This window comes from Telmatherina bonti (assembly GCF_933228915.1).
Source record: "Telmatherina bonti genome assembly, chromosome: 20".
NCBI lineage: Eukaryota > Metazoa > Chordata > Actinopteri > Atheriniformes > Telmatherinidae > Telmatherina > Telmatherina bonti.
Window position 1 is genome coordinate 26105422 of NC_136618.1, and position 11343 is coordinate 26116764.

Genomic DNA, 11343 nt, shown 5'->3' on the forward strand with positions numbered 1-11343 from the left:
AACAGGACTGTTGTTTGCTAAGAAAGTAAAGTGTGGCTTCTAAAGTAAATTGCATCCGTGATTATCTGAAAAAACTGTGCACTGAATCTGCAGTTATGATAGTACCATGTAGTGGTCAAAATAATGTACAACTGAAAAACTATTAAATGTTGTGTAATTTACATGTACATGAATAAAATCCATTTTCTATGTCATGTCCCAACCACAGGATGACTGATACCAAGTGGTTACATAAATGTCTATTTGCTAGTCAGTTCTAGTTATGGCTCTCCATAGATAATGCTGTAGAAGTCCTGTTATTGTATTCAACAGAAACAAACGAGCCAACGAGCCCTCTGGCACTGACCAGCAGTATTGCAAAGGATGTGAGGTGGTTGCAGCTGCAGGTCGTTGATTCAATAGTTGCATTGACAACAAAGCAGCCATTGGAGCTCCAGCCTCCCCCCCCACCTAAACAAAAGATACAGCACATTATGGAATATTTTACTCTGGGTCACCTTGGCCTCTAAGAAAAAAAAAGGGAGGTCTGTTCTCACCATTTAGGGCAAAGTCCCAGAAGACACAAGCTGTACTGTTTGCCTGTAAACCGACAACAAATAACTGGTGGTCAAAATGAGGAACACATGGCAGAGGAATCTTATATCACCACATAATTATCTGCTAAAAATGATCCCGTTTCAGTTTTTATTCAAATTAGTTTTTAAAGTTTACATTTTGAGGATTGTTTTTTACAATGAGTGAATAATATTTGTTTGTATCATATTAAAGGCTCACCTGGACAGGGTTGATGTTTCTGATTGTAAATTCAATGTTTTCACTCAGGTTGCTGACTGACAGATTGGCAACACTGGAGCCAAGAACTGAACTAACAATGTAGCTCTCATCTAAAGATGCATCCTGTAAAAATAGGAATATACAGATATGGAGTTTACACACAAACACACACACACACACACACACACACACACACTTCCCATTCAATTTAAACACTTATATTGCTCATTGTTCTGTGGTATGGACTAAATTTAACAACTGTTTAAAATTCAGTTAAAATGTCCGTTATAAGTAAAAAAAAATAGCCAGTAAACCAGAAGAAAGTAGTGGAAATGAACCTGGAAGAGGGAGTTTTTTGTGTAGAAAGTAAACTGGACTCTGCTGGCCTGTTCCTGCTCTTCAGGACTGAGACCTGCTGTCAGGGAGGCAGGTAAGTACACCGAGCCCAGAGCTGACCCTGACCTCTTCAACCGGGACCTGCTGAGAGCACGAAGCTGCAACACAAATCACAACAGAAATTCATTCATTCATTCATTTTTCATTTTCTGTTGGAAGTGCCATGTTTCATTTTCCACTGCAGTCAGCATCTCCTCTCTGTGGGTGAGAATCTGATTTATCCACAGTCCAATGGACTTTCAAGGTACTTTACACAACAACGAAGTGAGTTTGTGTTCAAGGGCTGCTGTAGAAGACTTTATGCCAGCCAGGAATTATTCTCTCTGACTGTTCAGAAGGGTTTTCTGTGGTGGCCCTGGAGTGTCATGACAATACAAAAGCCAAAACACAAATAAAGAAAGAAAATATATCACTCCACAATTTCCCACAACGCTACACAATTAGCCAACTGCAACACTACAAATAACCACAGTATGAATACAATACATTTTAGATGGTTAGAGTATTTCAGGAAGGCTTGAAAAGTGATAAAACACTAGTTGTAAATAATATTTATCAATTCTGGTATGCATTTTATCAATGTTAACTGTGATGTGTATAAAAATAGTTGTTGCCTGTTAGGGGCAGTGTTGGGTAGTGACGCGATACCAGTGAAGTATTACAGTAATGCCGTTTCTTTTGTCTGCAACAGTAACACATTATTAACTAAACTAACCAGCTGAAGGAGTGGCTGGAACAGAACAACATGCGGAAGAGGGCTTACGAACCTCACTGGATTGGGACAGAGTAGAGCCACAGGGACAGGTAATGGTGACCAGCGCTGGGCCAATGAATTAAATCTGTTTTTTAATCAATTTGATTCTAACCCCACTCCTTCAGCCCCTCTCCCTCCTCCTTCCTCTTCACACATCCTCAGTCCAGTCTACCAACCCCTTTCCCCAACCACTTTTGTCTTCACCTTAACCTTCACCACCCCCAAACCCAGCACTTCTGAAGGAAGCTGAAGTAGATGGACGGTTAGCTGTATTGACTATTGATTACCTCACCAACTGACCACAGTATGTGTGTCTGCAGAACTGTGTGTCTGAGGTGGTAGTCTGCAGCCCCTCAGGGAACAATGCTTCCACCGTTCCTCCTCACCCTTACACCTTGGACTTCAAACCCAACAGCTGTTATCTTCAGAAGTTTGTTGATGTCTCATTGTGGGCTTTTGTGTCTGCGGGGAGCAAAGTGGTGTAGAAATCACTCATCATGGACTTTGTGGACTGGTGTGAGTGCAACCACCTCTGCTTAACCACCAGTAAGACCAAGGAGATGGTGATTTACTTCTATAGAAGGACACCACCTCACAAACCGGTGAACATCCAAGGGTGCTCACCTGGGTGTTTACCTCAACAAAAAACTGGACTGGTCACACCACACAGATGCTGTGTAAAAGAAGTACAAGAAGAGACTAAGGTCCTTTGGAGTACGCAAGCCTATGTTAAGGACATTCTATGACTCCGTGGTAGCCTCTGCTGTCCTCTATGCTGTGGTCTACTGGGGAGTGAGCAGCACTGACTGGTATAGGAGAAGACTTAACAAGTTGGTCGGAAAGGCCAGATAGCTCCTGAGCTGCTCACTATAGACTCTGTGGAGGAGGTGGGTGAAAGGAGGATGTTGGCCAAATTTACATCCATCATGGACAACAGCTCTCCCCTGCTGCACCAGACTGTGGAAGGCTGAGCAGCTTCTTCAGCAGCAGACTGAGACATCCTCAGAGTAGGACGGAGCGCTACCACAGGTCCTTCATTCCTACTGCTGTCAGACTGTACACCTTATCTGTACAGTCATGGTACTTTTTTCATATTCCACCATGTAAAGATGTATACAGTTTGTGACTTTTTTTTTTAATTTTTTTTTTATTTACACTTTTATTTACACTTATGTGTATGTTTTTGTGTTTTATGTATATTTGCTGTGATGCATGTCTATTTCTTTTCCATTGCCTCCTGCACTTTATTCCATAATAAGAGCTGCTGTAACTAGTAAATTCCTCCACTGTGAGATTAAATAAAGACTAGGTTAAAATCTCTGTTAGCGTTACCCTATGTTGCATTTGTCCATTACCAGCTATATTAACCCTTTTTGGCCAGCAGCTGTGTTTCTTCTGTCTGTCTACAGCAGTAATCCAGCACAAAGTGGGACGTGCTGCCCAGTCCACTTGTTGGCTTTTATTTCTGTGTGGTTGCTTAGGAATATCATCAGTTATTTGGGTTCCTCTGCTCCGTTTGTGAAGCAGATTCATGATTTTCTCACAACTTCCTACAGAAAGGCAATAATCCCTAGATGCAAAACAGGAGCCGTGAACCCATCAGTACTCTTTTGAGGAACTAATGGTTACTGCAGCCAACTGACCCGGCACGCACATACCCACACACACATATTCATAGTGAGACACAGTTATAATACCCGCAAATAACCATGTAAATAAGTAAATGAATATAGAATAATTTATCTATCTATTTGCTTATCTGTCTGTCTGTCTGTCTTCTGTCTGCCTGTGTGCCTGCCTGCATGCCTACCTACCCACCCACCTGTCTGTTTGTCTAACATTGCTTAACATTTTTCACAAGTTGAACATTGCCCCTAGATTTAATATTTGAGCAGCTGCTCTATTACATTTATTTGTATTTATATATTGAAATCATCTGCTTGTCTGACTTAAACTAATATTGGAAAATGTATTTGTGTTTGAGTTAGTAATCAATTTTGTACATTCAATTACAATATAAGCATAAAAATGATACCACTTTTAAGTACAATGATTTAAAAAAGCAATTAAAACTCTATTTTGATCACTACCTTAGTTACTTTTTGGTGTAAGCAATAAAAAAGGTAACTTTTAACTGTTTGGGGGAAGGACAACTTTAAGAAGCGTGTGTGTTTCCTTATCAAGTGTAAAATTATGGAACGATTTAGCAGATCAATTAAAGAAATGTAAAAACATATACCAGTTTAAGAGAAGGTACAAAATGCAAATGTGAAATAAGTATAAGCTTGGACAACAATTTAACAACAGATGGTAATGGTGAGGATGTTTGAAGCCAGAAATATTGTGGTTTGTGTTCTTAGGAGGAGGGAGAGGTGAGGGTAAATTCTTGTATAGTGAAGCTGTGATATGATATGTATTCAAGCTGTGACATGATGAAATTCAAGTTTCATAATGTATTGTAAAAATGCAGTACGGCCATATGAGTTCATACTTCTGCCTATTTGTTTTCACGAATGAAATGTGAAAATGCAAACATTATATGAAAGAACATGTGTAAAATAAAACTTTAGAAGAAGAAGTTGTTTTTTCAGTAACCAGTAACTGTATAAAGATATATAACTACTATTTTAAAGTTTATACCCACGATTAAAGGATAGGAAAATCAGATAGGCCAGGAGTGCCTAAAGTCAGTTGTCGAGGGCCACTGTTCTTCAAGTTTTTCATATATTCTTGTACCAACACACCTGGTTTCCAATAATTGGATCCAACAGCCAATGAAGTTCTGCACAATGAGTAATTAGTTTGAGTCAGGTGTGCTGGAACAGGGATACATGTTAAACCTACAGGATTGTGGCCTTCAAGGACCAGAGCTGTACGCAATATGTTGCATGTCTACCCAAATACAAACCCACATGAATGAAAACAAGGCATTTAACTCGTACGTTTCCGTAATACATCTACAGTTGACTGCATGCTTATCTGGATTACCTGGACATTATCAGTATTCAAAATATCCACGGATGTTGTGGGAAAGTTGGTTCCATCTACTGTTCTGACTGCCAAAACCAGTGAAGTCGAGGAGATAATGCTGCTGTCACCGATGACATCCAACTTAATACCAAGATCATCTACCATTCGAATCAGCCTGTTGTCAAGAAACAAAGCACAGACAACACAGAAATGATGGAAAAACTATGTCTGTAGTTTTATGTTAATATTTTTCAGTTGAATACCGGAGTCCAACCTGTTAGAAGATTCGGAAAGAGCTGTTAAGTCCCCCTCCATCAGGTTGCTGATTATGTTAATGGCCTTTTGTCCCACCGACTGGGAGACAGAGGGGCCATCCAGTACTTTCTCCAGCTTCTCCACCAGCTGAAACACCTGAAAAACCCATTAAATTGTAGATGTTTACACGCAATATAACATAGAAACCATACATAAGTAAAACTTCTTAGTTTCACCTGAGATGAGTTGAGCTGAGAAAAATTTTGTGTTTCATTCAACAGTTGATCCGCTTGTTCCTCCTTCGCTTCTTCGATTGTAGTTGTCTCCACCGCAGTTGTAGAAGTCGCTTCAGCATCTTGATAAGAAATACAGCTTGATTAGGTCCCAGTGAATCGTGCATATATGTGTCAGACTTTGTTCCATAAAACCCACCCTCCTTTCTTACCCGTCACTGTGGTTGTTGTCGTGGTTGTAGAGGTTGTAGTGGCTTCAGTGGTCACGGTGGTAGTTGTAGTGGTAAGAGTAGTTGTATGGGGAGTGGATGTGATAGTTGAGGGAACTCCATTAACATTCTTATTGTGTGTTGTAGTTGTTATGGTAGTTGTAGTGGTTGTAGCTGTAGCTGCAGCCATAACTGAGGGTGTTTTAGCTGTTGTTGTCAAGTCGACCCATGTTGCATTGGTGGTATAAATGCTGCTATAAGGTGTGGTAGTGTTGTTTTTGTTAAATGTAGTGTCAGTCAGACTCTCTGCTATTTGGTTTATAGTACGGTTGCTCACTGAAGCTTCTGTGGGTTTAGCTGAGTTGTCAGTAGGTGTTTTAACATGTTGCAGTGTTCTATTGGTTACACTGGAATCCTTAGTAACAGTGGAAGACACTGTTGTGTTTAAGCTGAGAGCAGTTGTGTTCTGTTGCAGAATCCCAATTGGTTCAAAAGTTGTGCTGAAAGTGGTAGTTTTATTTTCAGAGACAGCAGTGGGAGGATTAATCGTTGTTGTAGTGTAGTTAGTGTAAGTTGTAGTTGCACTGTATAATGTGTAATTGTTGCTGGGTGTCATTGCATTTTCCACTTTTGTGTAATTGCTGCTCGGTGTTGTTGTTGTCATCGCATTGTGCACTGTTGTGTAATTGCTGTGTGTTGTTGCATTGTGCATGGTTGTGTAAATGTTTTTGGTTGTTGTTCCATTGTACAAGGTTGTGTAATTGCTGTTGGTTGTTGTTGTAGTGTCTGCTATTGTGTAATTTTTGTTGGCCGTTGTTGCTCCATTAAGCGTAGTTGCATTGTTTACCATTGTGTGATTGCTGTGCAGTGTTGTTGGAGTTGTTGCATTGTACAAGATTGAATCGTTGTTGGGTGTTGTTGCTGTGTTCATTGCTGTGTAAGTGCTGCTGCGTGCCGTTGCATTATACAAGGTTGTGTCATTTTTGTTGGGTGTTATTACATTGTCAACTGTTCTGTTTCTGCTGCCAGGGGTTGTTGCATTGTACAACATTGTGTAATTGTTTTTAGGTGTTGTTGCTCCATTTACTGATGTGTAATTGCTGCTGCGTGCTGTTGCATTGTACAAGATTGTATAATTGTAGCCAGGTGTTGTTACTTTGTCAACTGTTTTGTTATTGCTGGTGGGTGTTGTTGTATTGTACAAGGTTGTGTAATTGTTATTGGTTGTTGTTAAATTGTTAACTGTTGAGTTTATGCTGCTGATGTGTGTTGTTGTATTGTGCAAGGTTGTGTAATTGTTGGGTGTTACATTATCAACTGTTGTGTTATTGCTGGTGGGTGTTGTTGCATTGTACAAGATTGTGTAGTTGTTTTTAGGTGTTGTTGCTTCATTTAAAGCTGTGTAATTACTGCTGCGTGCTGTTGCATTGTAAAGGGTTGTATAATTGTAGGCAGGCATTGTTATATTGTCAACTGTTGTGTTATTGCTGGTGGGTGTTGTGGTATTGTACAAGGTTGTGTAATTGTTGTTGGGTGTTGTTAAATTGTTAACTGTTGAGTTTATGCTGCTGATGTGTGTTGTTGTATTGTGCAAAGTTGTGTAATTGTTGATGGTTATTGTTGCTTCATTTACTGCTGTGTGATTGCTGCTGCGTGTAGTTGGATTGTACAAGGTTGTGTAATTGTAGCCAGGTGTTGTTACATTGTCAACTGTTGTGGTATGGCTGCTGGGTGTTGTTGTATTGTGCAAGGTTGCGTAATTGTTGTTGGGTGTTGTTACATTGCCGACTGTTGTGTTTTTGCTGCTGAGTGTTGTGGCATTGTACAAGGTTGTGTAATTGTTGTTGGGTGTTGTTACATTGCCGACTGTTGTGTTATTGCTGCTGAGTGTTGTGGCATTGTACAAGGTTGTGTAATTGTTGTTGGGTGTTGTTACATTGCCGACTGTTGTGTTATTGCTGCTGAGTGTTGTGGCATTGTACAAGGTTGTGTAATTGTTGTTGGGTCCTGTTAAATTGTTAACTGTTGAGTTTATGCTGCTGATGGGTGTTGTTATATTGTGCAAGGTTGTGTAATTATTGTGTGTCATTACATTGTCAACTGTTGTGTTTTTGCTGCCAGGTGTTGTTGCATTGTACAAGGGTGTGTAATCGTTTTCTATTGTTGTTGCTTCATTTACTGCTGTGTAATTGCTGCCAGGTGTTGTTGCATTGTACAAGGTTGTGTAATTGTAGCTAATTGTTACATTGTCAACTGTTGTGGTATGGCTGCTGGGTGTTGTTAAATTGTCATCTGTGTTGTTTATGCTGCTGCTGGGTGTTGTTGTGTTATTTACCATTGTGTATTTGCTGCTGGGTGTTGTTGTGTATTCCTTTATTGTAGGATTGCTTCTGGGTGTTGTTGTGTATTCCTTTATTGTAGGATTGCTTCTGGGTGTTGTTGTATTGTTCACTTTTGTGTATTTGCTGCTGGGTGTTGGTGTGTAGTCCTTTATTGCATTGTTGCTGCTGGGTGTTGTTGTGTTATTTACCATTGTGTATTTGCTGCTGGGTGTTGGTGTGTAGTCCTTTATTGCATTGTTGCTGCTGGGTGTTGTTGTGTTACTTACCATTGTGTATTTGCTGCTTAGTGTTGTTGTGTAGTCCTTTATTGTATGATTGCTGCTGGGTGTTGTTTTGTAGTCCTTTATTGTATTATTGCTGCTGAGTGTTGTTGTGTAGTCCTTTATTGTAAGATTGCTGCTGGGTGTTGTTGTGTTGTTCACTTTTGTGTATTTGCTGCTGGGTGTTGGTTTGTAGTCCTTTATTGTATGATTGCTGCTGGGTGTTGTTGTGTAGTCCTTTATTGTGTGATTGCTGCTTAGTGTTGTTGTGTAGTCCTTTATTGTATTATTGCTGCTGGGTGTTGTTGTGTAGTCCTTTATTGTATTATTGCTGCTGGGTGTTGTTGTGTAGTCCTTTATTGTATTATTGCTGCTGGGTGTTGTTGTGTAGTCCTTTATTGTGTGATTGCTGCTTAGTGTTGTGTAGTCCTTTATTGTATTATTGCTGCTGGGTGTTGTTGTGTAGTCCTTTATTGTATGATTGTTGCTGGGTGTTGTTGTGTAGTCCTTTATTGTATTATTGCTGCTGGGTGTTGTTGTGTAGTCCTTTATTGTATGATTGTTGCTGGGTGTTGTTGTGTAGTCCTTTATTGTATGATTGTTGCTGGGTGTTGTTGTGTAGTCCTTTATTGTATGATTGTTGCTGGGTGTTGTTGTTGTTGTTGTGTTGTTCACGGTTGTGTATTTGCTACTGGGTGTTGTTGCATGGTGCTTTATTGTAGAATTGTTGCTGGGTGTTGTCGCATTGTATAATTCTGTGTAATTGCCGCTGGCTGTTGCTGGATTGTGAACTATTGTGTCATTGCCGCTGGGTGATGCTGTATTATTCAAAGCAGTGTAATTGCTCCTGGGTATTGTGGCATTGTATAATGGTGTGTAATTGCCTCTGGATGTTGTTGCATTCTCCACTGTTGCATAGTTTTTGCTGGGTGATGTTGAGTTGGCCATTGTTGTGTCGTTTTTTCTGGGTGATGTTGGGTCCATTGTTGTGTCGTTTTTTCTGGGTGATGTTGGGTCCATTGTTGTGTCGTTTTTTCTGGGTGATGTTGGGTCCATTGTTGTGTCGTTTTTGCTGGCTGTTGAATTGTCCTCTGATTTAAAATTGCTGTGGATGTTTGTTGCATTTTCCACTGTTGTGTAAATGTTGCTGGATGTTGTTGTATGGTGCAAGTCCATGTATTTGCTGCTGGGTGTTGTTGTGTAGTCCTTTATTGTAGGATTGCTGCTGGGTGTTGTTGGGTTGTACTCAGTTGTGTAATCAGAAGACACAAGTGGGCCAACTGTTGCATAGTTGTTTGATTCTGCAGTTACATTGTGCACTTTTGTTTGATTTTTGTCTGCTGAACTTTTATTTTTTGCTTCTGACACTGTGCCATCGATGCTAGCTGGATTTGTATTGGATGTTGCGTTATTACTGCCAGCACCGTAGAGCGGATTGTGAACTGTAGTGTAATTTTTGCTGCCTGTAGATGGTTTCTGTGTTTGAGTGCCGGCAGGTGTGGTAATATTACTTTCTGTATTGGTGGGATAAAACAAATTAAGCAATGTTGTGTTGTTGGGGGATAATACCAATGGTCTAGTTGTTGTGTAGTTGTTTTCCACTGTGTTTAAATTGTTGGTTTTTGCATAGTTGTTTTCTGGGGAAGGTGTTTTAGATATATATGTGTAATTGGGACCTAAAGTAAACTGGCTACTTGTTGTATTATTGGTTCCATGGTTGACTGTTGTTTGGCTGTTGGTGGCAACTGTGTGACGACTGCCTACTGCAGTTACATTGTGATTGTAAAACATTAAGGACTCTGTTGTATTTACCTGGTTCACAGATGTGTGATCAGCAGATGTTGTAAATGATGGTGCTGTCGTGAAACTGTGTGTGGCCTGACTCGGAGACAGTGTCGTCGTGTTAACTGACTCATTCTTTACACTTCCAGGGTTTTGTAAAGTTAGATTGTTGTGAGCACGTGCAAGGCTAGTTGAAGTTGAGTTGTTGTTTGGCAGTTTTGTACTTGCATTATTATCAGACAATGTTTGTGCAATTGTGTTGTTAGGGACAGTCACAATCAGGTCGTGTGCTGTCATAGATTGTGGACTGGTAGCTAAGGAATGTGCATCTGCCGTATTTGGATGAGTGTGTTCAGTTGTGTAGGTTACTGATGGTACTGTCGACTGAGGAACTGCTGTGCTGGTCAGACTGGAGGGTTGGGTTGTGCTTACTGCAGGAAGCTGTGTAGGGCAGCTGTCAGCCAGGAGTACAGCAAGTGTTTCATTGGCCTCACTATGGAAAAAGAGGAGTTTTATCTCTCATTTGTCTACATCCCACCAATTATATATAACAGTCCTGAAAGACCTGCTTGTTTGTTAATAAAACATTCGGCAAACTGTATTCATACTTTGAATATTTCCAGTAAAACCAAGATTAATGAGTCTTGACTGTTGCAATGCATATCAAACAATAATGCTTCGTAGTTTCGTGCAAAGAGCTTAATTTTCCCCTCCAATTTTTCCATCTGCAGTTGTTTTCCACAGCAGACTAAAAATTTGCCAAATTTTACTGCCATAAATGAACAAGACTACCTTCTAAATTACTACCTCTCCAGAACTTTACTCCCTCGTAAGTATAAATTGAGGGGAAAGCGTGTTATAAAAGGTTGCTCCCATATCTCTGGTAAATCTTCTTTGCCACTCATTACTCATTGAGCCATTCTTGCGAGCTGAAAACATGTCGAGGTAGAAATGTATTACTTGTGTTACCATTCAAGCAAGGTGGGGTCATCTTGACAAATATCTGAGATCAGCAGGTCACTGGAAACCCAGGTGAAGCTGAACAGAGTGTGACCAGACCAACCAGGAGGACCACATATCACTGAGAAAAGGCAGAAGATTGTCACTATTAAATATATTCTATGCACAGTAGGTAACATATTGGTAATTGATGCATACTTACTCATTTGAGTAAGTTGGTTTTCAGTTTTGATATGATTTTCCTTGTTAATAATCTGTTGCATAAGTTTATTGAGGGAGCAACCGTTGACAGGCCCAGACATCTCCAGTATCACCATGCAGCTGAATAACCTAGACACCAGCAGCGGGGCACCTCATAAATATAACCCAGCTCTTAACTAAAAAAACACTTCCACACAAAAAGAGCTG